Source organism: Neofelis nebulosa, chromosome 4 (genome assembly GCF_028018385.1).
Source record: "Neofelis nebulosa isolate mNeoNeb1 chromosome 4, mNeoNeb1.pri, whole genome shotgun sequence".
Lineage (NCBI taxonomy): Eukaryota > Metazoa > Chordata > Mammalia > Carnivora > Felidae > Neofelis > Neofelis nebulosa.
This window is the reverse complement of record NC_080785.1, coordinates 125,673,503-125,699,930: the sequence shown is the minus strand read 5'-3', so window position 1 is coordinate 125,699,930 and position 26,428 is coordinate 125,673,503. Positions and strand designations below refer to the sequence as shown.

General features: G+C 38.6%; 1 protein-coding gene across 5 annotated transcripts in view; it reads left to right on the top strand.

Moving 5' to 3' along the window:
• Nucleotides 1-420: 420 nt before the first annotated feature.
• Nucleotides 421-26,428, top strand: part of CNTN4 (contactin 4) — a 914,517-nt gene continuing 888,509 nt past the window's right edge. For 3 of the 5 annotated variants that reach the window (XM_058726188.1, XM_058726182.1, XM_058726183.1), the window contains exon 1: nucleotides 422-641. The gene's annotated coding sequence lies outside the window, so the exon portion shown is untranslated. Of the gene's footprint in view, nucleotides 642-6,168; nucleotides 6,268-26,428 lie in introns of those variants that run through there. The other 2 variants (XM_058726189.1, XM_058726185.1) reach the window with 2 other exon arrangements.

Sequence of the window (26,428 nt, the reverse complement as noted above, 5' to 3'; positions counted from 1 at the left end):
CAGCCCCAAAGCAGAAGTGTTTGTTTCCCTGGCTAGAGCGCCTTAAAGATTCCACGAATTCCCGGTCTGCGGGAGGCCCGAGGTTTGTGTACCGCGCAGGTCGCGCCTCCTTGGGCCCCTACACTAGGGTAGCCAAGGAAGGAGGCATCGCGGCTCTAATTCCCCATCGCTCAGCAGGACATCCTTCACACTCCTGCACCGGAACCGGGTTAATTGTCTTCAGGTGTTTCGAGTTCAGGTGAGGCGCCCTTTCGCGGATTTGCGCGCAGGGGCTGGGAGTCTCGTCTCCCGGCCAGGGGCGGGCAGGTGCTGCTGCACCCGGGCTCGTGCCTCCTCGGGCCGCGCGCTGCGCATGCTCAGCCCGGCTGCGCGCCGGCTCCCCCCGCCCCCCAGCGTCTCTCCTCTTCTCCACGCGTCTCCGCCTCCTCGAGGCTGGGGAGCCGGCTGCCTGAACTCCGCCGCGCCAGGTTTTTGGAGGCGCCGCGAGCGCTGGGAGGGAGCGGAGCGCGGCACCAGACAGAGCACCGGGTTCAACATCAGGATTGGTCGCAAGTAGGAAGCTTCGCCACTACAGCGGGACCCTCGGGCTGTGCCCGCGTCGCGCCGGAGGCTGTAGTGGGCGCCGCGCTCAGGTGCTGAGGGTAAGTGAGGCGCGAGCAGGCAGGGTCCGCTCCAGCCTGGGCGCCTGCTGCCCCGGGGCTTTCCGGCTCGCGGATTTTGGGGAAAGGGCATGGTCCTCGGAGGCTGCCGAGTGTAGAGGGGCTCCCTGAGGCTCCCACTCCTGCAGGGCTGGGCAGGGGCTGAGGGCCGTACTGCCCTGAGCCGGGCAGCCCTGCGGGCGGGGCGCAGCCGGAACTGAGCGCCCTGAAGCCGGGAGTAGGCAGGGCACCGACGGCGCCACCTTCACCCCACGGCGACCCTTTTTAGTCAGAAAGTAAGTTTGTTGCTCTGCCGGGCAGCTAGAGAACAAGTAGCCTAGACCGCATAATGCTTGGGGAATCGTTAGAATCCGCTCCTTCAACTGGTTCACGCTGTTGCCCCTTCTCCGTGCGCCCTCGCTCCCGGCGCGCGGTTCTTGGCGAGAGTTTCCTTCCGATGTTGATACTCCGGGCTCCGATTGCCCGGCTGTGCAGCCCACGGTAGAGAAAGGCGAACTTGGGCTGTTATTTGAGGCGATTTAGGACTCAGGAGAACAGGGGGTCGGTAGCCGTGGTGGAGGGAGCCCTGGCGGAACAGACATGGACTTTGGAGGCGCCCACTCTGTGCCAGGCTCTGTCTGAGCGCGGGGGGTATAGCGGCGAATCACTCCGTCCGGGTCCCCGCTCTTGTGACACGTTACGTGGTATACCCAGGCTCTGCCCAGGGAGCTTGTCGGGGTGGCGTGAAAATTTCCACCAATTTCAGGGGGATTTGCCGTTTCTTTGCAATGGCAAAGACTACCGCCTCGTCTGCTCCTTCGACCCAGACGTCCACGAGATGTGCGCCGGGCACCCCACGGACACCAACCCGCACTCTGCTTCTGGAACGGAGCAGAGGGCTCGAAACCTGTGTGCATTTTCTCTTTGTGCTTGTGTATACATTGTTACTTACTAAAGGTGTGGAGTTGGGGGTAAGAGGACGCGAGCCAGTCAAGGAGTCTGATGCATGGGAACATTCTTGCAGCACAGCGGATCCCCAGCAAGGAGGCAGCTTCGCGCAAAGCGAGGGAGCTAAGGAGGTTGGTTGCTGCTGGCTGGGGTCTCCAGATTTGCAGCGGAAAGGCTTGCGGAGGTAGTGTAGGGCGAATCATTGTGACTGATCACTCTGGGTGGGTGGTCTGCGTGGAGGTGGGGTGGTGGATCTTGGGGTGCGTTGGAGGTTTGTTTGCAAGGAGGAGCTCCTGGAAGGAAAGCTCCTGGAACTTTTTCTAGTTTTCCTGCTGAAATCAACATAGGGGCGGGGACATGTTTGTCGGAATAACTGTCTTTTGATTGCACGGGAAGAGTCTGCAGTTTCTTGTGATGGGAGCTTGATATTTTAAGGAATAATTCCATGTAATTGATTTGTTTAGTCACTCAGAGGAATAATTTGGAATGTGCTCTTATTTTTGTATTTTGAGATCTACGGTTTATGTCCTTTAAGGAGTGGGGTAGATTTGCAGCAGGCAGGTCCACGCAGAAGCATTTACATTCGGGCTGATGAACAAGTTTGTTCTGTCTCTGCCCAAGTGAGTGAAAAAGAACACTGTGTCAAGGATACAGACACCTCGAGGTGCTTTTTGTGGCATTCATGAGAAAAGTCACGTTTCTCCCATAACTTTATTCTTGCTCTCTTTGCCTTGATTTCATTCAAGACTTAGGTGACTGTCCACAATGCAGGGTGGGAATGTTAGGTTGCTAAGGATTAAAAAAAAAAAAAAATTGCTTGGGAATATTGTTTTCGCCACCTTATAAAATGCTACTGATTTTTGTTTGTTTAAACCAACTTCAGCTGCTCTGGATTGATGAGAAGGAATGGTAATGGTAAACCTCATTATTTTTCAGTGTGGATTCTGCCAGGTTGGAGGTGACCTGCATTGAGAAACTGACCTTTTTAAATTAGGGGGTAAGACTAATCAGGGAAAAGACCTGCTGTTTAAGGGTGCAGGTCAGATGCATGAAAATTTCAGCAGAGGCAGATTTTCTATTTTGCAGTCTTTATGAAAACAGCTTTTAGTTCCTTTAACTTGGGGGACTTTGTCTCCTTGAGTCAGCCTAGCACCTCTTTCTCTAGTCATTTCATGTTGGTGGGACATTAAGAGTGAATAGAGAGCAAGCCTTTTAACGTTGGCTTTTATATCATCCACTGATTTTGCCTAGTTCACTTTCTTTCTTTTTTCTTTTTTTTTATTCAGAAGTAGGTTTTCTAATTATTTTCCCTGTAAGCACTAAATCTTTTGGCTGGAATTTTTCTTCTGAAAGGTACACAGGACATCTGTTACTTGAGTTTATTTCTTAAAAATAAAGGTAACCTGAGTGACTATACTTTTCAGAAGAAAACTCCTTTATAGTTCCAAATAATGCCAAGTTTGATAATTGTTTTAACTTGTTGGATTCTTCTTGATTATACTCAGAGACATTAACATCATGTACTTTAGCTTTAATCTCGATTTTTATTTAAAGAATTTAATCGTTTGTGAAAACATGTTTTTATATGATTTTAATTGAATTAGTTTATTTTATTTGGTAAGCAGGGAGATGTTTGTATGCACATATGTGGAAAGTTTTCTTGTTTTCATTTTCTGTAACACAGTATCTTAAATCTGAGGGGGGAGACTGGATTTATTACCTAGACTTACTGGTCTTTATTTTTTATTATATACTATCAGAAGAAAATTTGACCATACTCACTAAAATTTATTTATAAGTTATACACATATACTATTATATTCATATAATATTTATATTATAAAATGTGTATAAAAAAGCTAAAGGATAAATAAGGCAAAAATTATGAGACAGAAGTTCTAATATTTTTATGTACTCCAGTGAATACAGCCCACTTTGGAAATCACTGATAGTTTGGGAGTTTTTACCTTTTCTTATCTCTGGCTTTGCCATTCACCATCTTTGATACAGTAGCCAGTTGGAAAACTGCTAGAAATCTGTGTCTCCTGTAACAGATGGGTTAAGAGCATTGTTTCCTGGTCATGAACACATGTGGATGGAATGAGGCAGAAGAGATGAATGTAATAGAGGGGTCATCTTGGATCTCCCAAATGGGATATACAGATGAAAAAAAAAAGTTTAAATTTAAAGAATGAAGTTCCAGTGGTTAAAAAAGTGAGGAAATCAGTAAGAGCGAGGAAAAGAAAGACATTTTCCATGTTGCAGTATTGTGTGGAGGGTGGAAAGATCAAAAACCTTGGAGATTAACCTGGATGTGGCCCTACCACTTATTACATTCATGATATTGGACAAGATAGTTCCATAACTTCTTGGAGTTTTCGTTTCCTTAGCTATAAACTTTGATAACATTTATTTCGAGCCATCATGATAGGGATTAAACCTGAGAGTATAGGTATGGAGCTTAGTTCTGTTAGGTTGGGGAGGTTAACAGCTGTAACAAATGAATCAGAAAAGTTTACTTCCTCCAATATGACATACTGTCATTCCTGTTAAGTCCCCAACTGGATGATCTTGGCAGCATTCCTCCAAGACTTCTGTCATCTTCAGCAGGGTCACTTCAGCCTCGGAAGGAGAAAGACTTGGAGAATGTTAATTGCCCAGACCTGCAGGTCTCCATATAACTTTTGCTTTCATTCCATTGGCCAGAACTCAGTTGTATGTGGGTGGATCTTACTATAAGAGAGGCTGGGCGATGTGGTACAGCTGGGTTTCCAGGAAGGAGAAGAAATGGTTGGGGGAACAGCCAGCACTTCTGACACTCTATCACTATATGTGACATTTCCTCCATGTTCAGTAAATGTTACTTCCTTTTCCTTCCCCGAACCCTGGTTTTCCTGGCGGAAAAGCCAGGACAGTTATAAGGAAAAAGATAATAGAAGCAGATAAAACATGCATAGTACTTATTATTTTTGAGATATTTTTCTAAGCTCTTTGCCCTGCTAGATCGGTATTATTATTGTTTCTGTTGTATATATAAGGAAAACTTGGTTTAGAGAAATTCAGTCATTTGCTCAACATAGCCAGTAAGTGGGCCCAGCTGGGATTGAACCAGTTCTTTGGCTCTAGAGTTGATTTTCTTAACAGCTTCATTACACTTCTTGTTTATTCTTGCCTTAATACTTTTCTTGTTGTAGCCATTGGACTATTGTTTTCTTTTTGTGTGTATAAAAAAGCTGGAGAGAAATTAAAAGTCCTAAAGAAGAAAAAAGATGATCTCTAATCTAACATTTAATGGAGTATAATTAGATATGATATAGCATTATCTTGAATACCTCCTTGGGTCAGGTATTTAAAGTAAGACTCTGTATGACTAGGCTTCTTCATTTATAATTAATTTTCAGGATATATGCCCTGAATTATAACCTTTTTCTTAAACTTTCATTGTGGGAATCCTTGCCTACTGTTTTTATTCTGCAGTATGTAAAGATAAATTCTTGTTAACTTCTTAGCCTAAGCACATATTCCTTCTGGCAATTTCACAAGTAAAATATTCTCCCCTCATCTTCCTTTTGATCAAAAGCATTGTTCTTCATCAACACCCCCAAATTCCAAGAAAGAAAATTCTTCCCTTGTTTTCTCAGCTTTGCAAAACTTTTTGAGTATTTACTGCATGACTAAAGGGACTTTTACTTGTAATCCTAGTGTCCTGTAAAAGAAAATGATCCCTTTGTTCTCATCCTGTTATGGTGTCCCAGTTATATTAGAGAATTTGCCTCTTCTCACCTTTCTTGTGTATTTGTCCTTTGCAAAAATACCTCTTACAGTTTTGTTTCCAAATAGCCGCAGTAGAAATGTGAGTTGGTTAATACTGAGAGTGTATTTTTTGCCAAGACCATTCATTTTCCAATATTATGGAGTCATTTTTTCCTTCTTGTTCAGTATGTATTTGTGGCATCTTCCCAATTAATTAATGACTCGTGTTCTCATCATGTAGGTGAACAGATATACTTGGATGCTTCTCAGTCACCTCTTTCTCAAAAGACCATGTTCATTTCCTTCTCATTTTCCCTGAACCTTTTGTTCTAAGAAATGTGCTTTATTCTTTTTTAAATTTACCTTGCATCCAAACTTCTTCACACCCGTGCTATGTATATATACATATATATATGTGTGTGTGTTGTAAGTCCCTTTTTATGATTTAATGGGGTAGAAGGACAGAAAGGTTTAAACTTGCTTATTATAATGTTTTCAGAGTCCCAGTGAGTGAGGTCCCACAGGGCCTAGTGAAAAGTGTAACAGGTAAAGTCTAAATTTTTAGTGACTTAAAATACTTTCTACTTCTTGCTCATGTGGCATAGTTCAGTACTTAAGTCCTGATAAAGTGGCTTTCCATTGGGTCATTCAAGGAATCAAGTTCTTTATCCTCTTCCTGGCTTTGTCCTCCTAAGTCCCCTGAGTCCATATTCAGGCAAGGAGTGAGGAGAGAAATGTCCTGGCAAGTTTCATAGGATGTTTTTATAAGCCCATACTGGGAGTGGTTATCATGGCTTTTGCTAACACTGCATTGAGCAGAACTTTTTTACTTGGCCATTCCTCCCTGCAAGGAAAGCTAAGAAATGGAGTCACACTGAGTGCCCAGAAAAAGTGGTATGGTGAATAACTAGCAGATTTTCAACAAATGGTAAGTCACAGATTTCTAATAAATAAATGTGAGATTACTGGCCAATTCTCTATTTCTCTCACTTTAGGTATGGAGAAAGCAGTGTAGGTATGTATGTGTATGTGCGTGTGTTATTTGCCTGACAAGTATCTATTCCTTTTCTTCCTTTTTCAAAATGTTTGTTTATTTGTTTTGAGTGGGGGGAGAGAGAGAATCTGACAGTTCAGCGTCCGATGCGGTTGAAACTCATGAACCGTGAGATCATGACCTGAGCCAAGGTTGGATGCTTAACTGACTGAGCCACCCAGGTGCCCCTCTTTACCTCCTTTTAATGTTGGCCTTTGTTACTATCCCATTCCTTTGTTTGTTTTAAGACTTTGGTTTTTAAGAGCAGTTTCAGATTTATGACAAAATTTACAGGGCTGTACAGAGATTCCTCATATGCTCCTGCTCCCAGACATTATCAACATCACTCACCAGAATGGTACATTTTTTACCCAACGTGAACCTAAATTGAAACACCATAATCACCCTAAGTTCATAGTTTACCTTAGGATTCACTGTTGGTGGTGTACTTCTATGAGTTTGGACACATAAATGTATGATGACATATTATCTATCCATCATTATAATATCATACAGAGTATTTTCATTGCCCTAAAAGGTCTCTGTGCTCTGCCTGTTCGCATCTCCCACTCTCTCATTTTTAGTGCTTAAGGATATTCCATTGTTGGGTTCTATCCCATCCTTAGTGCATATGGTCTGGGCGAAACTCTCTTGCCTACTGAAGGATTGAAACATGCCCTTCTACTTAAGAAAGAGCATTAGTTCTCCCTATCCACAGTAATCGTTGCCAGAAAGGGCCTAGTGCACTGTGAGAATGACTGTAGAAAGGCGAGATCTTTTGCTGCTTATAATAAGTCACTTGGCATTCCCCTACCAAGGCACATATATTCATCACTAAATCATAAAGTGAAAGCTCTTATTTCTTTAAAGTCTATCTCTGTAGAACTGTGAAGGGAAGTGGAAGTTAAAACCGCATCCTCATGCTTAATTTCTTTTTATAAGATTTATCCTGTTCCTTCCTAGATGATGTTTTCCTTTCCATTTGCACTTCCCTGTTTCCACCTTTCAGATCTGCAGTCTAGGTGCCCACCCTAGAGCCTGCCAGTTGATTTTTTTGCATGTGTTTGTTTACATTGCCTTTGTGTCTGGTCTACTCTTGCCATCTTTCTCCAGGGTGTTTATTACAGTTTGTGTAATGCTCAACTCAATTGTCACTCTGTTTAGCCTCTTTCAATACTATTAAGGCATAAAAAATGATTGCCTTTTTCTGTACAGACTCCTATTTTATTTTTTTTCCATGCCACTGATAAGACACCTATCATGAAAGTAACCACCCCTCCTGGTTTTACCAAGACTGAAGGGTCCTAGGATGCAGGAAGTTCAGTGTTAAAACCTGTCAAGTCCTGGGCAAATTGGGACAAATTCAGTGTCCTACATATTACATTGTAGTGTTATCTTGCTTGTCACTCAGTACCATGAGAGTTCCTGGAGACAGTGGATAAGGGCTTGGACTTTGGAGTCACACAGATTTCTTACCAGTCCTAAATCCATTTTGCGTAAAATGTTTATTTATATGAGACATAGAGAAAACATACACACAAGACAGATAGAGCGTGAGTAGGGGATGGGCAGAGAGTGGGGGGAGAGAGAGAAGTCCAAGCAGGATTCTCAGTTGTCAGTGCAAGAGCCCCAGGTGGGGCTTAGACTCAGAACTGTGTGATCAGGACCTGAACTGAAATCAAGGGTCAGATGCCTGACCTACTGAGCCACCCAGGCGTCCCAGTCTTAAATCCATTTTGTACTCTGTGTAATTGTGTGTCATAGCAGGTTATCTACCTTTTCTAGATTTCAGGTTCATCAGCTGTATAATGGGATGATACGCGTTTTGCAATTTTCAGATACTTAAAAGATATAATAAATTAAAATCACTTGTTTATTGATGGACAAATACTATTTGGATAGTACCTAAAGGCACAGGAATTTTATGAATACTATATGTAATACTACTTGCAAAGTACTTTTAGTTCAGTGCCTAAATCCTAGTAAGCTTCCAATAAACATATTTCGATTCATTAATGATATTCATATTTTGATATCACATGCCTAAAACATGGTAGACATCAAAAATAAAATTAAGCTCAGAAAATACATGTTCATGGAGCATTGATGATATTACCAGGACTTTATAATAAGTAGAGCAAACAAGTCCATGAGAGTAATTAGGAGATATTTGAGAAAGCAGGAATTGGCTGTAAGATTGGTTCTTTTTTAGACAAGGTTTGCATTTTCTGGCTTATTTAAAGCCAGAGTCAGCAGTTTTCATGTTTTGGAAAGAGAAACTATTTTCCATATTTGGACAAGGTCAGTTTCAGCTCATAGCAGTTAAAATAAGTATTTATCACTATTAACTAAATAAAAGTGATGTATTTCTGGGAAGGGAGTTTGGTTCATGAGAAAATGAGGGTTAGGAGAGTAGAAGCCCTGCTGATTCCATAATGGTCTGGAGGTTTAAAAAAATGCATACAGAAGTCTCCTTTGTTCATACCGTGTAGGATATCCTCTCCACCTTTGACTGGAACTTTTGTGTGTGAAAATTTGTACCTGCACATTTGTCCTAATGGAGACCTTGATAATTCATATTGCCTGTGCCTTTTAGATTTGTCATGGAAATTTCCAGTGAGGACAGGTGTTACAATTGTGCTTATGCTGAGATCGGTCCAGTTTGGAGAAGAACAGTGAGCAAAAAATGACATGACTCAAATCCCTAAATATGTATTATGAGGCATGATTCTAGGCACATTTCCATCATTTTGAATTGTACAGATTGTATTATTACCTATATTATTATTGCTCTTCAATTATCAAATATAAATATGAGTGGGGTTTTTTTTGCCTTCATTATTAACTCATTTGATTAGCTGTTAGCCAGCTATTGATTCTAGGCTTTGCACAAATTAGCAAATTAGTTACAAGTCCAAGAACTATTTTTTTTACTGTATTTAATTAGATGAATGACATCCTTAAAAAGAAAATGTTTACTCACATCACATTTCTAATTCCTGGTAAAAATTATAATATAAACATGGTTGTCTACAATTCTTGGAACTAATTATAAATAGAGGTTTGTCTTTATTAATAATAGTTTTTTTTAAATGGGAATCTGTGTAAAAATAGTACTTCACCCTTTAAATAGGTGGCTAAGTTTGATTTACTTCTTGATGACAGAGGATCACCATGATGAACATAGGATAGTAGTCTAGACTAGAGCGTGCATGGGCCTTTGATTCAGACAGACCTAGATTTGTTCTGCCACTTGCCAGCTGTGTGATCTTGAACATGTTCTTAACCCTTCCCAAGGCAGTTTTTAAAATCTGTGAAATTGAATGTGCCTACCTTACAGAGATTCTGTGAACATTAAATGATAATTAAGACTAGTACAGTGTTCATGGCATATTCTAAGCACTAAGTGAATTTGCCTTATACTATAATCTTTGCAGTTTATAGAGAACATAGTACATGTAGTTGCTTTATATATTTGTTGAAATAAATAATGTTACACTGGTCTGTGTCCATAGGATCACATCAAGTGCAGCTGAGATACGGGTACCTACCTTGAGTGAACTCTGTCTGCTTTCTGATGCCTTTAAGAGGGTCATATTTAATTCCTTGCTTTGATGAACTAGCCATTTGTTGGCTGTTTCTTACTGTTTGTGAACTAGAAAATAAGAGATATACAAGCCATTCAAACTATATGTAATAATTTGAGTAGATTCTGAATGAGGCTCTGAAGGACCTTTTCTTTTTTTCTCCTCACTACCCACCTCCCCACCCCACATCCACCGAACAGACTTTTTTTTTTTTTGAGTGAGAGAGTAATACAGATGTTTTACATTTTCTGTTTTCTCAGTTTCACCTTTTCCTAGATCCTGACTGAGGAACTGAGAGGTAAAGTGTTAATGCAGTATAGTAGAAATAGAAAATTAACTGCTTTGATAAATTGTGACATGTGTTTGTGATACGCTTTGCACCAGAATCACATTTGTGAAGATTCCTGTGTTACAGGTGTGAAATGTTGACTGTCTTATCTGCAGTACAATAAAATTTGTTCAAAAGTCTGTACTCATTGTCTTTACTATACAAAGACATTCCCTTTTATCTTCTTCAGCACTTTACCAGGTCTCATTCACCAGGTAGTAGATTCTTACCTAAAATTACTAGTATTTCCTCTCCATTTTCTTGTTTGAACTGAACAGTCAGAGTTCGAGACACTGCAACAATTCTAGATATGATTAAGATGGTGGTAATGTCTGTATATGCACTGTATAACATAGATTATCATGGATTCATAGTTTCAATAACTCTGCTCACTTCTTTTATTAGTAGCAGTTCACCAGCGTATTGTCATTTGTATTCTATGCAATAACTGAAATGAAGTTTTTTATTTTATTATTTTTTATTTTTTTATTTTTTTTTAAATTTTTTTAACGTTTATTTATTTTTGAGACAGAGAGAGACAGAGCATGAAGGGGGGAGGGTCAGAGAGAGGGAGACACAGAATCGGAAGCAGGCTCCAGGCTCTGAGCTGTCAGCACAGAGCCCGACGCGGGGCTCGAACTCACGGACTGCGAGATCGTGACCTGAGCTGAAGTCGGACGCCCAACCTACCAAGCCACCCAGGCGCCCCTGAAATGAAGTTTTTTAAATGTTACTGTGGCTCAGGGGCGCCTGGGTGGCTCGGTCGGTTGAGCGTCTGACTTGGGCCCAGGTCATGATCTCACGTCTGTGAGTTGGAGCCCCGCGTCGGGCTCTGTGGTGACAGTGCAGAGCCTGGAGCCTGTTTCAGATTGTGTGTCTCCCTCTCTCTCTCTGACCCTCCCCCATTCATGCTCTGTCTGTTTCTGTCTCAAAAATAAATAAATGTTAAAAAAATTTTTTTTTAAATGTTACTGTGGCTCAGAGCCACAGTCTTCTGTTGTTCTGAATTCATAAACTTTTACAAATTTTAGTAGTTTTCTTTAAAGTTGCATCTTAGAGTCGCCTGGGTGGCTCAGTCAGTTCAGCATCTGACTTTAGCTCAGGTCATGATCTCACTGTCTGTGAGTTTGAACCCCGTGTCGGCTCTGTGCTGACAGTTCAGAGCCTGGAGCCTGCTTCGGATTCTGTGTCTCCCTCTCTCTCTGCCCCTCCCCTGCTCATGCTCTGTCTCTCTCTGTCTCAAAAATAAACGTTAAAAAAAATTTAAAAACATTAAAAAAAATAAAGTAGCATCTTAATTCATTGTATTAAGGTTAACCCTTTTTTTTTTTTAAAGATTTTATTTGTTTTAAATTGCTTTTAATGTTTATTCATTTTTTGAGAAACTGCAAGAGTGGGGAAGGGGTAGAGAGAGAGGGAGACACAGAATCTAAAGCAGGCTCCAGGCTCTGAACTGATAGCACAGAGGCTGAGGGCGGGGCTCGAACCCACAAACTGTGAGATTGTGACCTGAGCTCAAGTTGGATGCTTAACCCACCGAGCCACCCAGGTACCCCTAAAAGATTATATTTTTATGTGATCCCTGTACCCCACTGTGAAGCTTGAACTCTCAACCCCAAGGTCAATAGTCACATGCTCCACCAAATGAGCCAGTCAGGAGCCCCTATTAAAGTTAATTCCTTAAGAAAAGGAACATAATATAATGCATATCCCAAATGATGAATTCCATGTTTTAGGTTAGGATTCAGTCTACTATTTTATGTGATGTAAAAGAGAGGCTATAGGTAGACTTGGTGATTCAAATTGCTTTGATGATTCAAATTCTGGCTCTACCACTATTATATATGTAGTATTAGCCTAACTTATATACCCACTCCTAGCTTTATTTTCCCATCTGTATGATGGGGGTATTGTTGCAAGGTTGTGAGACTAAAATTAGTTATTCATATATACACATAGCCTAGTGCCAGGCACATAATTAGATCATCCCTTAAAATGCTGAGTTTCTTATTATGATCCTGTTGTTTTCATGCCTTTATTTGATAGGACGCCTATGTTGATGAAACATGTGAAAGTTAGGATTTATGCACTTGAAATGTCATTCTTTTAAAATACTTAAAGTGATTTATGTTTGTTCCTGTGTCTTTATCCATGGATATATCTCTCTTGGCTGTGTAAAAGAGGAAGGCAACATCTCTGTAGGATGTTGTTTTATGGTTGACTGTTATAAGGAGCCACTGTATCGGAACTGAGATGTGATTAGCACTATTTGAGATTTCACTTTGGAAAAATGGTTTTGGCTGTGGTCAAGAGTCTTGTTTATTAAAAAGAATGAATTACTGAATAGGTTCTCATTTGTATTCTTTTTATTTCAGCTATAGCCCATCTTGCCATGTTTCAAAAGGATATGCTGACATGTGACAGAGTAGAAATATAAAAATGTTTCAAGTTGCTTTCAGTCAAATATGATGGAAAATTTTCAAAAGATTTACACATTTTTTTTATTTGTAATAGTGACATTACTGAGAAATGAATTTAAGTGTCTTCTGGAGAGCAGCAGCCTCTTTATGAGTGCTTTGCATTTCAAAACTTATCAAATGTAACATAATGACTGGTGTATTATTGATATGCCTACAACTAAGGAGTTTTACATATTTGAAGAGAAACGAGTTAGTGTTATTTTACTTTCTATTTGTATAACCATTAAGGAATGAAACATTAAGGTTTGTCTACTTCCTCCTTATGTATATATACACATATGTTTACTATGTAGTTTATGGGATTCAAATAATACTTTTATATAGTTTTGTTTATAATTGATCTTTTAATCTTACTAGATTTCTTAATTTTATGATTCTTTCTGTATTTCTAACGCATACAATAAGAACTTGTTTACTGGTTTCCATTGTGATATACATTGTCCCCCTACTATCTACTAAGTTGATTCACATTAGAATCTTAATTCACTGACAGATTTCCATCTATTACTTATACCTTATAGAATCTAAGTTGTGGCTTTGTTGTGGAAATTAGCCTGACTGCAGGTTTAATCATTAATGTCCTGGTACTATCTGTCATTAGATTATTTCCCGAATGCATTGTGTACTACACCTCTGATTCTTCAGAGGACCAGACCAAGTATTTGTGAAAGTCCTAAAGGATACACTTTGAATGGAAAGTATGGTAGAAATCCTGCCATTTCTGTCTTCTTAGGCTTTTAGGTGGTAGAAAGCACTATAGAAACATATTTACACTATGGATTACACTATCCCCAATTACTAAAATTACCTGGCTGAGTAAGTTAAGGGGGTATAGGGACGGTTTGTCTTATGTCTGAAAATAATATAATGAATTGTCCATCAATTATTTCATTTTGCTATTGATCCTTGATGTTTTGTACTCTATATCTCATTGACTAAGAACATCCATTCTATCAGGGCTTATGTATATAGTCTATAGTTTAGAAAAGAATATCATTCATAGAGGAAGTTTGCGCAAAACCTTCATGCTATTGTAGTCAATAGATGGCATTTCCTGGGAACTTGTGTGAAAAATACAGGACTTTGGCTGCCATTCAGGCTTATAGTCAGGATCTTCATTTTTTCAGGTGATTTGTATTCACATTAAAGATTGATAGGCATTGATTTATATCATATTCTTAACTAACTTAAGTGACTAGTTACCTGATACTACGCCTAAGTGTCAAGTATATACTCAGCGTGCTTAATTATATGTTAAGAACCCAATACTACAGGATTGAAGATAGGTACAGTAAAGTTTGGTCAAAGGATGGTCAGAATCTATTAGGGTGGATACTACACACACACACACACACGCACACAAACACACTTTTTTAGAAATTCAGATAGAATATGGCCAACATGAATGGAGTAGAAAATGCTTTGGAAATCATTGTATGGAAGCTTTTTCATTTCTTGGGAATATGTTCTCATCATGTTCTTTTTGAAGCCCTTATTGGTGGAGTCTCTCAAGCCATTCTTGCTTATGCTGAGTTTAGCAACCTTGAGAACAATATCTACCATTTTACCCATCATTGTAATTGATCAGCCTTTAGTGAATTTTTACATAGCCACCAGGATAGATTTCTGGTGTAAGCACGCATGCGTATGTGTTTGTGTGAAAAGACATGTCACTTGTGCTTTCAAAAAGTTCTTTGTTTAGTATGAAAACTCAAATTACAATGTGGTGTGGGATATTATGATAGCACTTGTGTAGAGATTATGGGGAAGAATTCATAATTGAGATAAAGTGGAAAGATGGACAATATTTGAATGTTGGGTTTGGAAAGAACACTTAAAGAGGGTGTAGTGTATACAGTGTTATGGTTCATGAGAGAAAATGACAGAGAATGACAAAGAGAATGACAAAGAGCTGGGTATGAGTGAACCTTAGGGATGTGGGAGCATGGCAGCAGAGTCTTTGCATTATACAGTTTCATAGACTAGAATGAGAATGATGCACCATGGGTTGGGCAGAGAACAAGTTGTGATTGTCATTTGTGAATCATAGAATTGTATGAACTAGCATCTGTAACCTGTGAGATAATTTGGAGAATAAGAGAAAATTGGACCATATTCTGTAGACCATAGACAGTCATGAAGTATTTTAAAGTGTCAGGATGACATCAGATTGTTAAATTTGAAAGTCTATCTGAGTTTTGTGTGAGGTATGAATAACGTATTTGGGGTAGTATGTAGAGTGGTATCCATAAGTTGTCTAGGCTTTTAGATGTATCCCTGACCTATGATTAGTTCTTATTTCCTATGCTAGTTCATGTTAATTATGTAAGATAACAGTAAACTGAGTACAAAACTGCATTTTCATTTTATGTATATGAAATATTTATACTTGTTTAATGTATTTTATTTCATATTTAAATTCACTGTGCATAGGGATTAATAAGTGAATGGGGCTTAAATTAGAAAACTCAGAAAATGAGCAAACAACAAAGGTTCTTATGCATGTAATGAAAAAAATGCATCTCACAAGGTAATTAAGTGATTTTATATTGCAGTATGAAAACAATTGTCTTATGGATGTAGGTTACCAAGTGGGCAATTTCAATTAAGTATAAGGTATTCTTTTCTTAAATACATTTTATTTGAAATATCAGAGGTTTACATAGCAGGGTGTCCAGTGCCCATCTGCTATCCATCATATTTTCTGGCTTCATTTCATATCTCTCTCCTGTGACTGAGGTGCATTCCTTTGCATTTGCTGTCCTAAGATGTTGTTGAAGGGAAATTAACACTGCTTGACAACATTTCTAGTAATAAGTATTCATACTGTAGTGGACATATTTTTCTTTTAATTCACAGGAGCAAGTCCACCTTCTCAACAGCAAAATTGCTTCCACTATTTTTGGTCTTGTTGGTTGATAAATCCCAAGTCCACTTCTATCTAGGAAGTGGTTGGGGAAGTTTTTCTGGTGACTTTCTCAGCTAGGCCCTTCCTCTGCCTCAGTGTACCAAATGTGCAGGCATGTGACCTGCACCTCTGAATGTTCAAATTATCAGCATCTGTCTCCTCATGTGGAGTCTTGAGCTCAGTGATGTAGGCTGAAGAAATATGAGGGTTTTTATATATATGTATATGTATATATATATACATATACATATACATATACATATACATATACATATACATTGTTATTGTCCTGGCCTAACTGTCCAGTGGTATCTGCTCCTGGGGATTTTTGGGGCTGCTTGATTCCCTGTTTCTTTCTTCTGTCCTGTGATCTGCACAGATGCTTTTTATAAGGTCCCCTTTTTCTTAGGTTTTCAGAGTTGGTTATTCTTGCTTGCTACCAAAGAAATGTAAAGAAATTATTCTGGTATGTGCATATGTTTGGAGATACTTTTTATTTGCCACCTGCCTTATAATGTTATCCCCTTATCTTTCTGTTGGGAACTTGTACACCCCAGACACATAGGTTACCTTTTCAAGATGCATCATTTACTAGTTTGAGGCCTTTCTAGGAATTGGAAAAGTCATTCCCTTCACCAGCCTATGACATTTTCCACAGTTTACAATTGAGTACTCTCATCCCAGGGTTCTGTAGAATAGGGAAAGATGGCTGGAAATTTGGCATGGAAATCTTTCTGCCTTCCTTTTTTCAGGTTTGGATAAGTGATATTATCCAAAAAGAGTTCTAACATTTCATGCAATTACAGACACTATGTTGATTCTTCATAAGCCTGGGTCTTTTATGAGTAATTCATGTAACATCATAATTCATAACAGCAGCCGCAAGTTCCCACTTTGGCATCTCTGATACTAATAAGTCTTTTCTACATAGGTCTTTCTGGAGGCTCTGTTATCTAGTAAGGAGCTAAAGCTTAGCTTTTGGGGCTTAGCCTGCAAACTTGTTACCTCCAAATATAAGAGTCTTGGTGTTACTATCCTTAGACCTAATATTTCTCCAGGGTGCCTTCAAGAGCCTGAAAATAAAAGTCTCTGATGTAGCTCAGATCCGGCATTGTTAATTGAGTTGCACCCCAGGCCCAATGATCTTCTAATACTCTTTCATATGTAGCCATTGACCACTAAACTTTTACTCACTTTCTGTTAGAAACAAGGCATTGTAGGAGGCCTATTATCAGGTATAAAGACCATTCCATGACCTTAACTTGGAAGTAGAAGAGGGGGCCATGTTTATGGGACTGAAAAAAAACTCGGGGGGGTAAGTGCTACAAATTTGATTGTGAGAAAAACCTTGGCACTTTGCAAGAAAATAAAGATTGACAGCCCAGCTCTAGAGGTATTGAATCAGAGTCTCTAGGGATGAATTTTAGGAAGCTATATTTTGAATATACTCCTCATGTGATTCTGATGTTCAGCCAGTTTTAGGAACTAGAGCATGTTCTGAAGAACACTAATTCTTCAAGATATAAATAGATTCCCTTTAAAATTTTTTCTTAGGAAATTTTTTTTCCTTAGGAAAATGAGCTTAGGAAGTTCTGGATTTTTAAACAGGTTTTTTTTTTGTGTGTGTTTTTTTTTTTTTTTTTTTAACATTAGTACATCTCAGAATCTTTATGCGCTTTGTGAATACATGTTTTTGAAATTTATTTGAGTAATGTTGTAGGCTGTTTGGGTTACTTTATCAGAGTACCATAGATGAAGTGCCTTGTAAACAACAGAAATTTATTCCTTACGGTTCTGAAGGCTGGAAAATCCGGGATCAAATTGCTGCCATATACAGTGTGTGATGACAACCTACTTCCTTGTTCATGAGCAACCAGCACTGTAAACTCTGAGTCTTTTTTTTTTAACAATTTTTTCTAATGTTTATTTATATTTGAGAGAGAGACAGAGAGAGAGAGAGCAAGAGCACACACAAGCAGAGGAGGGGCAGAGAGAGAGGGAGACACAGAATCTGAGGCAGGCTCCAGGCTCCTAGCTGTCAGCCCAGAGCCCTATGGCTTAAATTCACCAGCCCTGAGATAATGACCTGAAGTTGGATGGTTAATCAGTTGAGCCACCCAGGCACCCTTGGGATCTTTTTAAAATAAAGACCCTAATCCTATTCATGAGCGCTCTGCCTTCATGGCCAAACGCCTCTCAGAGGCCCAACTTTCATTTACCATCACATGGGGGATAAGGTTTCGATGTAAGAATTTTGGCAGACTTGCAGTGTCCGGTGACAGTCCCTGTCTCCTAAACATCTAATGGTTGTGGCTATCAACCCTGGCAGCTCATTAAAATCATTTGGTTTAGTTGCTGTAGAATAAAGGTGGGTTCTGGGTAATGGAATTTTTTAAAAGCTTCCCAGATGATTTTCATTAAATGCAGCAAGTTTTAAGACCAAAGACAGAGTGAAATATTCTTTGGAATATCCTTTAGGAAATTTTGTCCTACTGTGTGTTTCATATCATCCAGTTTTTTTTAAATGTTTCACATGTGTGGGGTGGCTTTACTTAATTTACATATATATGTACATAAACATACACACTTGTGTATATGTATATATCTATAAATATATAAATTATGCTATAGTTTCCAGGTAGTTTTTCAAATACCTTTATTTTCCTGATTATAATAGAAACTTCTTTTTAGGAAGAAATACACCCAGTTACTGGAAATACTCTCTGAGAAAAAAAAAAAGAAAAAAAATCTATATATCTAAATATATATATCCACAATATATCTATATCTATCTATATATATCTAGATATATACATGTAAAACATGTAGAGATTATATATCTATGGGTTTTCTAAGTAAATTCTAATCATAATGAGTAGCATTAATCGAATCCTTAGCAATGTACTGGCAAGTTGCTAAATTCTTTTATTATCATTGAAACTTACCATCCTATGAGCTAGGTATTGTGATGAGAAAACTAAGAGATTAAATAACTTGATTCAGGTCATACAACTAGTAAATATCAGTACTGACGTCAGATCCCTAGTATGCCTGTCTGTGACCTAAAGCTTTAAACCAGTTTGAAATCCTGGCTGAGGAAGAGATTTTTATGTTTAATGATCGGTATATGGCTAAAAGACATCAGTATGTACACGCTTTCAGACCTATATTTTATTGGAGGGATGGTAAGTCTTCATAAATTATAAGGGTGTGGGAAGGTATTTCACATGTTGAGAACCATATGAAAATAGGGTTTTCAAACAGAGATTGCCATATGCAGGTAAACAGAATTTTTGTAGTTACAGTAAATTGATAATTTGTGTGAGTAAATGATACATTATTCTGAATGTGTTTGAATACTCAAAATTCAATGTATAAACATTTTTCATCAGTATAGGCTTTTAGGTATTGCTAAGCTTCTAGAAAATACTGTGTTTGACAGATTTTGTTACTCTGGCCACAAATTTAAACAAAGGGAACAAATGATTTGACTATTGGCAATAAAACTTAGTGGATTTATGTATGGGTTCAATTGCATGCTTATTAGTCACTCAGAAAATGATGTTTCATTTTAAAAACACTTACCTTCATATGTTGTGATGATATAACAAGTTTTCAGTTTTTTGTCTTTCATTTTGCCAGAGAAAATAAATTGGGTAAATGTAAATGACTGCACAGTGTTTTTAATAAAGTATAATGGCTAATCTTATGCGTCAACTTGGTTAGTTAGACCACAGTCCATATATTTGGTCTAACATGTCTGGGTGATGCTATGACATTTTTTTAGGTGATAGTAACATTTAAATCAGGAGACTTTGAATAAAGGAGATCCATAATGTGGATAGGCTTCATGCATTCTGTTGAAGGCTCTAAGTAACACTGACCTCCCCCAAGGAAGACAGAGAGTTCTTCCAACAGACTGCTTTCAGACTCAAGCTGCAACACCAACTCTTCCCCACGTCTTCTGCCTATAGGTCTCCTGCCTACTCTGCAAATTTTGTACTTGATAGCTTCCATGATCATGTCAGCCATTTCCTTCCTTCCTTCCTTCCTTCCTTCCTTCCTTCCTTCCTTCCTTCCTTCCTTCCTTCCTTCCTTCCTTCCTCCTTTTTTTCATGTTTATTTTTGGGAGAGGGAGACATAGAATCCGAAGCAGGTTCCTGGCTCAGAGCTGTCAGCCCAGAGCCCGACGCGGGGCTCAAACTCATTAACCATGAGATCATGACCTAAGCCAAAGTCAGCCAGCCACTTACCTGACTGAGCCACCCGGGTGCCCCTTTGTAAGCCATTTTCTTAAAATAAATCTACTTGCCATCATATGTTTGAAGTATGAGGAGCAACAGATGACACCAAATTCTTCCATCTCCTACATTGGTGATATTTTCACATGTATTGGGCAATTTCATAAATGCCATATAGAGTAAATAAGATCATAGAAAGTTCAAAATAGAATTTGTTGCTCCCTATGATTTTGTGGTATTATAGGTTTTCAGATGCAGCTTTGGTCTTCTTGTCAAAGTGGGATAATTTAGAAAAATGTGAGTGGACTATTCTTCTACAATTCACTTCTTTCATCCATGGAACCTATCATAATGAGTACTTCTAAGTACTAGGGCAACAGTAGGTCCTGTAAGTATAAAAGAAAAATGCCAGAAATGGACCCTGGCTTCATGGAGCTTTGGCTCTAGTAGGGAAGAGTATAAAAAAAGTTAATTAATACTTACATTAAAAACAAAAAATGAAATAGGTGTTGTGAAGGAGATGAGGGTGCTACAATGGAGAGTAATGTAGGAAGGATCTACATTAGATGGCGTAGTGAATATGAATTTTGAAGCTGAAACTTGAGAAGATGCTAATCCTACAAATAATTAGAGAGCAAAGTTCCAGACAGTAGGCAAGGAAGAGGCTGATTCATAACTTGATTTGTTATTATGTGTAAATGATCAAATTGTGGTTGGTCAAGAAAACCTTAGACTAAGCTGAGTGAAGGTGGATGTTGGGAGTGAAGGTCGTGAATAGAAGGTTGTAGGAAATGTAACAATGGGAAAATGAAGTTACTTTAGGTGGACTCAAGTTTAAGAGTATTATAGAGAAAACCTTGATTTCACACTAGACTAGTTTTTAAATATGTTGAGCTTTCATACCCTGTAAATCATACATGAAGCATCTACATAATATAAATAGCTTTTTTTTGTTTGTTCTTTTTTACTATGACTGTCATGCATATAGATTACTATCTAAGGCTGGATTGTTTTTTTGTTTTTGTGTTTTCTTTTTTAGTATGACTATGAATGTCATGAACATAGATTACTATGTAAGGCTGGCTCATGGATGCTTGTCTAGATCTTAAATCTTAGAATGTCATATTATTGATTTGGAGGCTATCTCAATATCTGAAGTGTCTTGAAACTCTAGGCTTACCAACTTACTGAATTTAAAAATATGATTGTCTCTTGTGTTGTCTTTTTTCCTTTCCTCTTCTTTTCTTTCCACCCCTTCCCTTCTTTTGCCTGCTTGCTTGCTTTCTTTCATTAATTAATTAATTAATTCATTCATTCTCAAGTCACTATCAAAGGCTAGGAAGTCATTACAGCCCTGAGTATCATTTTCACTCAACTCAAAGAAGTTATATGGCTGTACCTCTTTGTCCTCCAGTCCTGTAGAATTGTAAAATAGGTTACTGTAGAACTTGCGCTATACAAGAAGCCTCTCACTGAAGAATTAAAGCAAATGTCAAACCTGTAACTTGGCAGAGATTCCATTTCATAGTTTGAAGACTTTAATGTATTGTCTACACTGTTGAAGAGTTAAGGTAATTATCCATATTATTAAAAAGAAAAAATCTGGTACTGATGTAAAAGTAGGGTCTGGGACCCTGATTGATTTGGACTGGCTATTAACGTTGTTTAATTTCCCTGGATAATGTCTGAACTTTCCATTTCAGTTTGCCTTTATAACCCTTTGTATTTTTTTCTTAATTATTTTCCTGTAAAGGTTATGTGTCTGTGAGTGTGCATTTTAATAGTATGAAAGGGTATCTGGTCAAAACTAAACTTCCTTTCTGTCATCTTCTGCTAGCTGTTTCTCTGGAGTCACTGTTATTATTATTTGTTTAACTTTCCAGAGATGTTTACTTTTTATGAGCACATGTATGTTACTTCATTAATTAAAAGGCAATATAAAAATTTAAATAATGTATACATTATACACACACACATATGTGTGTGTGTGTATATATATATATATATATATATATATACACACACACACATACATATATATAAACAATGAATGGAATACCTTTCTTCACATGAAGGTGAATTTTAGATATCAGTACCCATCAGTCTATATACATAGCTATTTTTTGCTTGCCAATGACTACTTGGAATATTTATTTCCTTGTACCAAAGTTATAATACTGGAACCCTGTCCATTGTCATTTATGTTCTTGACAGGCCTTTGTTACTATAAACATTAGTTTTGTAGATATATGTGAATATGCCTGTAGAATACATTCTTGAAGGAGGAATTGGAATTTCGCAGTCTAAAAGTAGTACATTTTGCATTTTTGACATTTATAGTTATTTCCAGATTGCCCTCCAAAGAAATGATCACAATTTACATTTTCCTAACAATGTCTTCATAACTTTTGAATTGATTTAGTATTCCCTCAGTGATTAGCAGAAGTTCATTCCATAATCTGTCAACATTAGTGATTTTCACAAAGCCTTATAAGTGATCACATATCTATGCAGAGCAGCTTATATTAGGCATTCTCGTACAAGGTCATGGTTGACTTTTGTGACATAGCTACACCTGCTTCCATGAGTATTTCCCCTTTTATTTTACATCATTGCAAGTGAGCTTTCAGAATCACATACATGTACTGATCTTTACGTGTTAAAGAGGTCCTTGGTGACCAATATCCAGGCAGTTTTAAATGGTGCTTTGTCTAAAGGGTCCCTTTCTTTTTTTTTTTTTTTTTTAATTTTAATGTTTATTTATGACAGAGAGGGAGGGAGGGAGGGGCAGAAAGAGAGGGAGACACAGAAACCGGAAGTAGGCTCCAGGCTCTGAACTGTCAATGCAGAGCCTGATGCAGAGCTCAAACTCATGAACCATGAGATCATGACCTGAGCTGAAGTCTGATGCTTAACTGACTGAGCCACCCACGTGCCCCTAAAGGGTCCCTTTCTTTGATTGATCCAGCTACTGTGCCATTACTCTTAGAGGGATGCTCAGATACGTCTTCTTGTCCTAAATCCAGCAGTACTGTGTCCCTTCATACCACCCATGACCTGTTTTTGAAATGACATCTCACAAGATTTATTGAGATGTTGCAGTTTTCTAGCACTACAATGACTGTAATTAGTCGCTGACATATGATGATTTATTGCTGGAGGTTTCCTTAGAAATTTACTTTGTGTGTTGGGGCTAAGAGATGAGTGTTGGAGTTTCAGATTTACAACTCTTGTCCTGCACCACTTACCACATCAAAGCTACATTGGGGATCACCAGGCAACTTGACACCATCTTGACTCAGTCTCCCAAGTAAAAATGAAATGTACAGCAATTAAGAGTGCTGAAGAAGGTACATGACTAGATTAATTCTTCTTGATTAGGCCCTGGTGAGTTTGTAAATAGATAAACAGATAAAAATACTTTAAGTTGTGGGCTAGTCAAAGCCAAGAACCCAGGAAGATTTCTAACAATTCCACAAAGACAAAGAAGCCAGAAGCCAGAACCTTAGACTATAAAGCATGCAGAGCAAGAGGAATCTCCCTGTGGCAAGGCTTGCACATAGAATGCAGATTAGAGGGAAATGACTTAAAATAGTTCAGCAACATATTCAGTCTAAGAGTTTGCCAAAGAAGTCAGGTTAAATGTCCAGCCCAATGAAACATTTTGGAGAGGTGAGGTAGTAAGGGACAGGAGAAGGGATTATCCAAAAAGTATGAACAGTGTAGTAGTGAGAAAATGTCAATGTCAGCTTGCATTCACACTAGTTTTCTCAACCCCATTAACCGTGTCATTAAAATCATCTTGGAATGTTGTTAAAATGGGGCATTTTTAGGTAACAGTGGCTTGGTAAATAGAGGATTCTTTTCTCTTTGAAGTCACCCTTTTCTCAAAGCCATTGTCTGCATAGATTTCTATTAAGACTTCTAGGTCCCTGAGTTTCTTTGTTGTTAGTGTGTGTATGTATGTGTGTGTGTGTGTGTGTGTGTGTGTGTGTGTGTGTGTGTGTGTTTTAATTTTCAAACTCCCACCATGTTTAGGATTTCTTTCCTGATGGATATATTGGGCATTGATTGTCGCTGTGTTGTATCAGAAACCCTTCCTGTAGTGTTATCTTATTATGACTTACTAAGACCTGTTGTCTTATTGACTCTGGAGTTGTGAATATAGCCATTGGCAGGTCTGAGTATTAAGCAATTCACTGACTTTTTTTTTTTTTTTAATAAATAAATGCCCCGCAGGGGCACCTGGGTTGCTCAATCTATTAAGCATCCCACTTTGGCTCAGATATTGATTTCATGGTTTGTGGGTTTGAGCCCCACATCAAGGTCTGTGCTGATAGCTGAGAGCCTGGAGCCTGCTCCGGATTCTGTCTCTCTCTCTCTGCCCCTGCCCTGCTCGTGCTGTCTCAAAAATAAGTGAATATTAAAAAAATAAATGCCCTGTTGATTTTTTTCTTTTTTTATTAAAAAAATTTTGTTTTAAATTTTAATTCTGAGACAGAGAGAGAGCATGAGTCGGGGAGGGGCAGAGAGGGAGACAAAGAATCCCAAGCAGGCTTCAGGCTCTGAGCTGTCAGCACAGAGCCTGACGTGGGACTCAAACTCATAAACTCTAAGATTATGACCTGAGCTGAAGTTGGACACTTAACTGACTGAGCCACCCAGGTGACCCCTGATTTTTTTCTACTTTTTATTTTTTTAATTAAATTTTTAAAGTAGGCTTCACATCCAGTGTGGAGCCCAATGTGGGACTTGAACTGAGGGCTCTGACTGAGCCACCCAGGCACTCCAAAAATTCACTGTCTTTATGGAGTGTCCACCAATGCATATATGGTTTTGCTTTTGATTTTTTAAGGAGCTCACTGATTTCTATCTAATTAGAACCCTCAGGCTCTTATGAGCCAAAATGGAAACAAAATATAATTGACTGTGTTTTTCCTTTGTGTTCCCAAAGGATGACACTTTTCAATGTGTTACACAGTCCTTAATATTAAAATGCTTAGTAAATGTATGAGTGAATTCTACTTTTGGTTTCTTTATCTGACACCTTTTCTTGTACTTTCTGGGCAGTAAGAAGTAGAGATCTGGGTTTCTAGTAGATTTATGCTTTATAATTAAGAAATATTGATTTAATAATTTTTTTTGTCCTTTGGGCTTTGTTTAATCATTAACTAATAAGATTTACTGTGAACCTTGCAGTTCTATAGTCCTATACTTGATGGTGTTAGCTCCTTAGCACATAATTGTTTTGAATGGAATGATAATTAGGTTAATTAGATATACAAAACTAAGTGCTGTGTATGAAAAGATTGAGGGGAGGAGGAGAGACTGTAACTTTAAACATGGTTGAAAACTCATCAAGTAATGGCTTTCTTAATTTTAGATGTGCTTTGCTCTCCTTTGGTTGCAAGCAGTGGAGACTTATTTAAGTTCTATTAAGTAAGGGGAATTTATTGGAAGGTGAAATACAGAAATAAAGAAGAGAGAAATATCTTCCACATAGAAGGTTTGGATGTGAGTTTTGTGAAAGGTACACAACTGTAGTGTACATGGACCTCAGCCAGCAGAAGGCAGTTCAGGACTAGAAGGTTATATGTGATTTTTTGACATTGACCTCATTAGGACCATTAATAGTTGAAGGATCCTTATTCCACTGTTGTACACTGAATAAGATTTACCCATTCATTCTGTCTTGCTCATCTTTCTTATCTGTGGTTTTTTTTCCCTCTGTCTTTCCCAATGAATTATCTGCGTTGTTTTTAATTTTTAAAAATTTTTATTTATTTTTGAAAGAGAGACAGTGTAAGCAGGGGAGGGACAGAGAGGGAAGGAGACATAAAATGCGAAGCAGGGCCCAGGCTCTGTGCTGTCTGCACAGAGCCCGATGTGGGGCTGAAACTCATGAACCTCAAGATCATGACCTGAGCCAAAGCTGGATGCTTAACCGACTGAGCCATCCCAGGTACCCCTACCTGCTTTTTTTTTTCATGGAAAGACTGGATCACCCCAGTTCTGGGAGCAGTGCCTTTGCTATGGGCTATCTGGTAGACTACTACCCTATGATCACCTACCCTTTACCAGGTGTCCACCACAGTCCTGTGTGGCTGAGGGTATGGCTTCATGTTCTGAGATAACGGATCAGAGAAGTCTCAGAAGTGTCTTCCTGGGGAATCCTTGAGAACCTAGTGGATGCCTTTTCCTCTTTTGTTTCTTTGTTTCTGTCTTTTCTGTATCTCTTTATCGCTGTCTCTCTTTCTCTCTCATCTCTGTCTACCCCCCCCTTTTTTTTTTCTTAAGAACTCAGTTGAAAGAACTCAATATTTGATCAAATTAAATGGAGTGAAAGAGAGAGATGTTATATGATCCTAATATAGTGGGAAATTCAGGATACCTTAACTATGTAATACTCAATAATCCTTTGAGAACAAGTACATGATTGAAACCAGTCTGTTTCCTCTATTCACTTTTTTTAATTGATAGAAATCAAGAACATTCCTAAAATATCAAAGAAG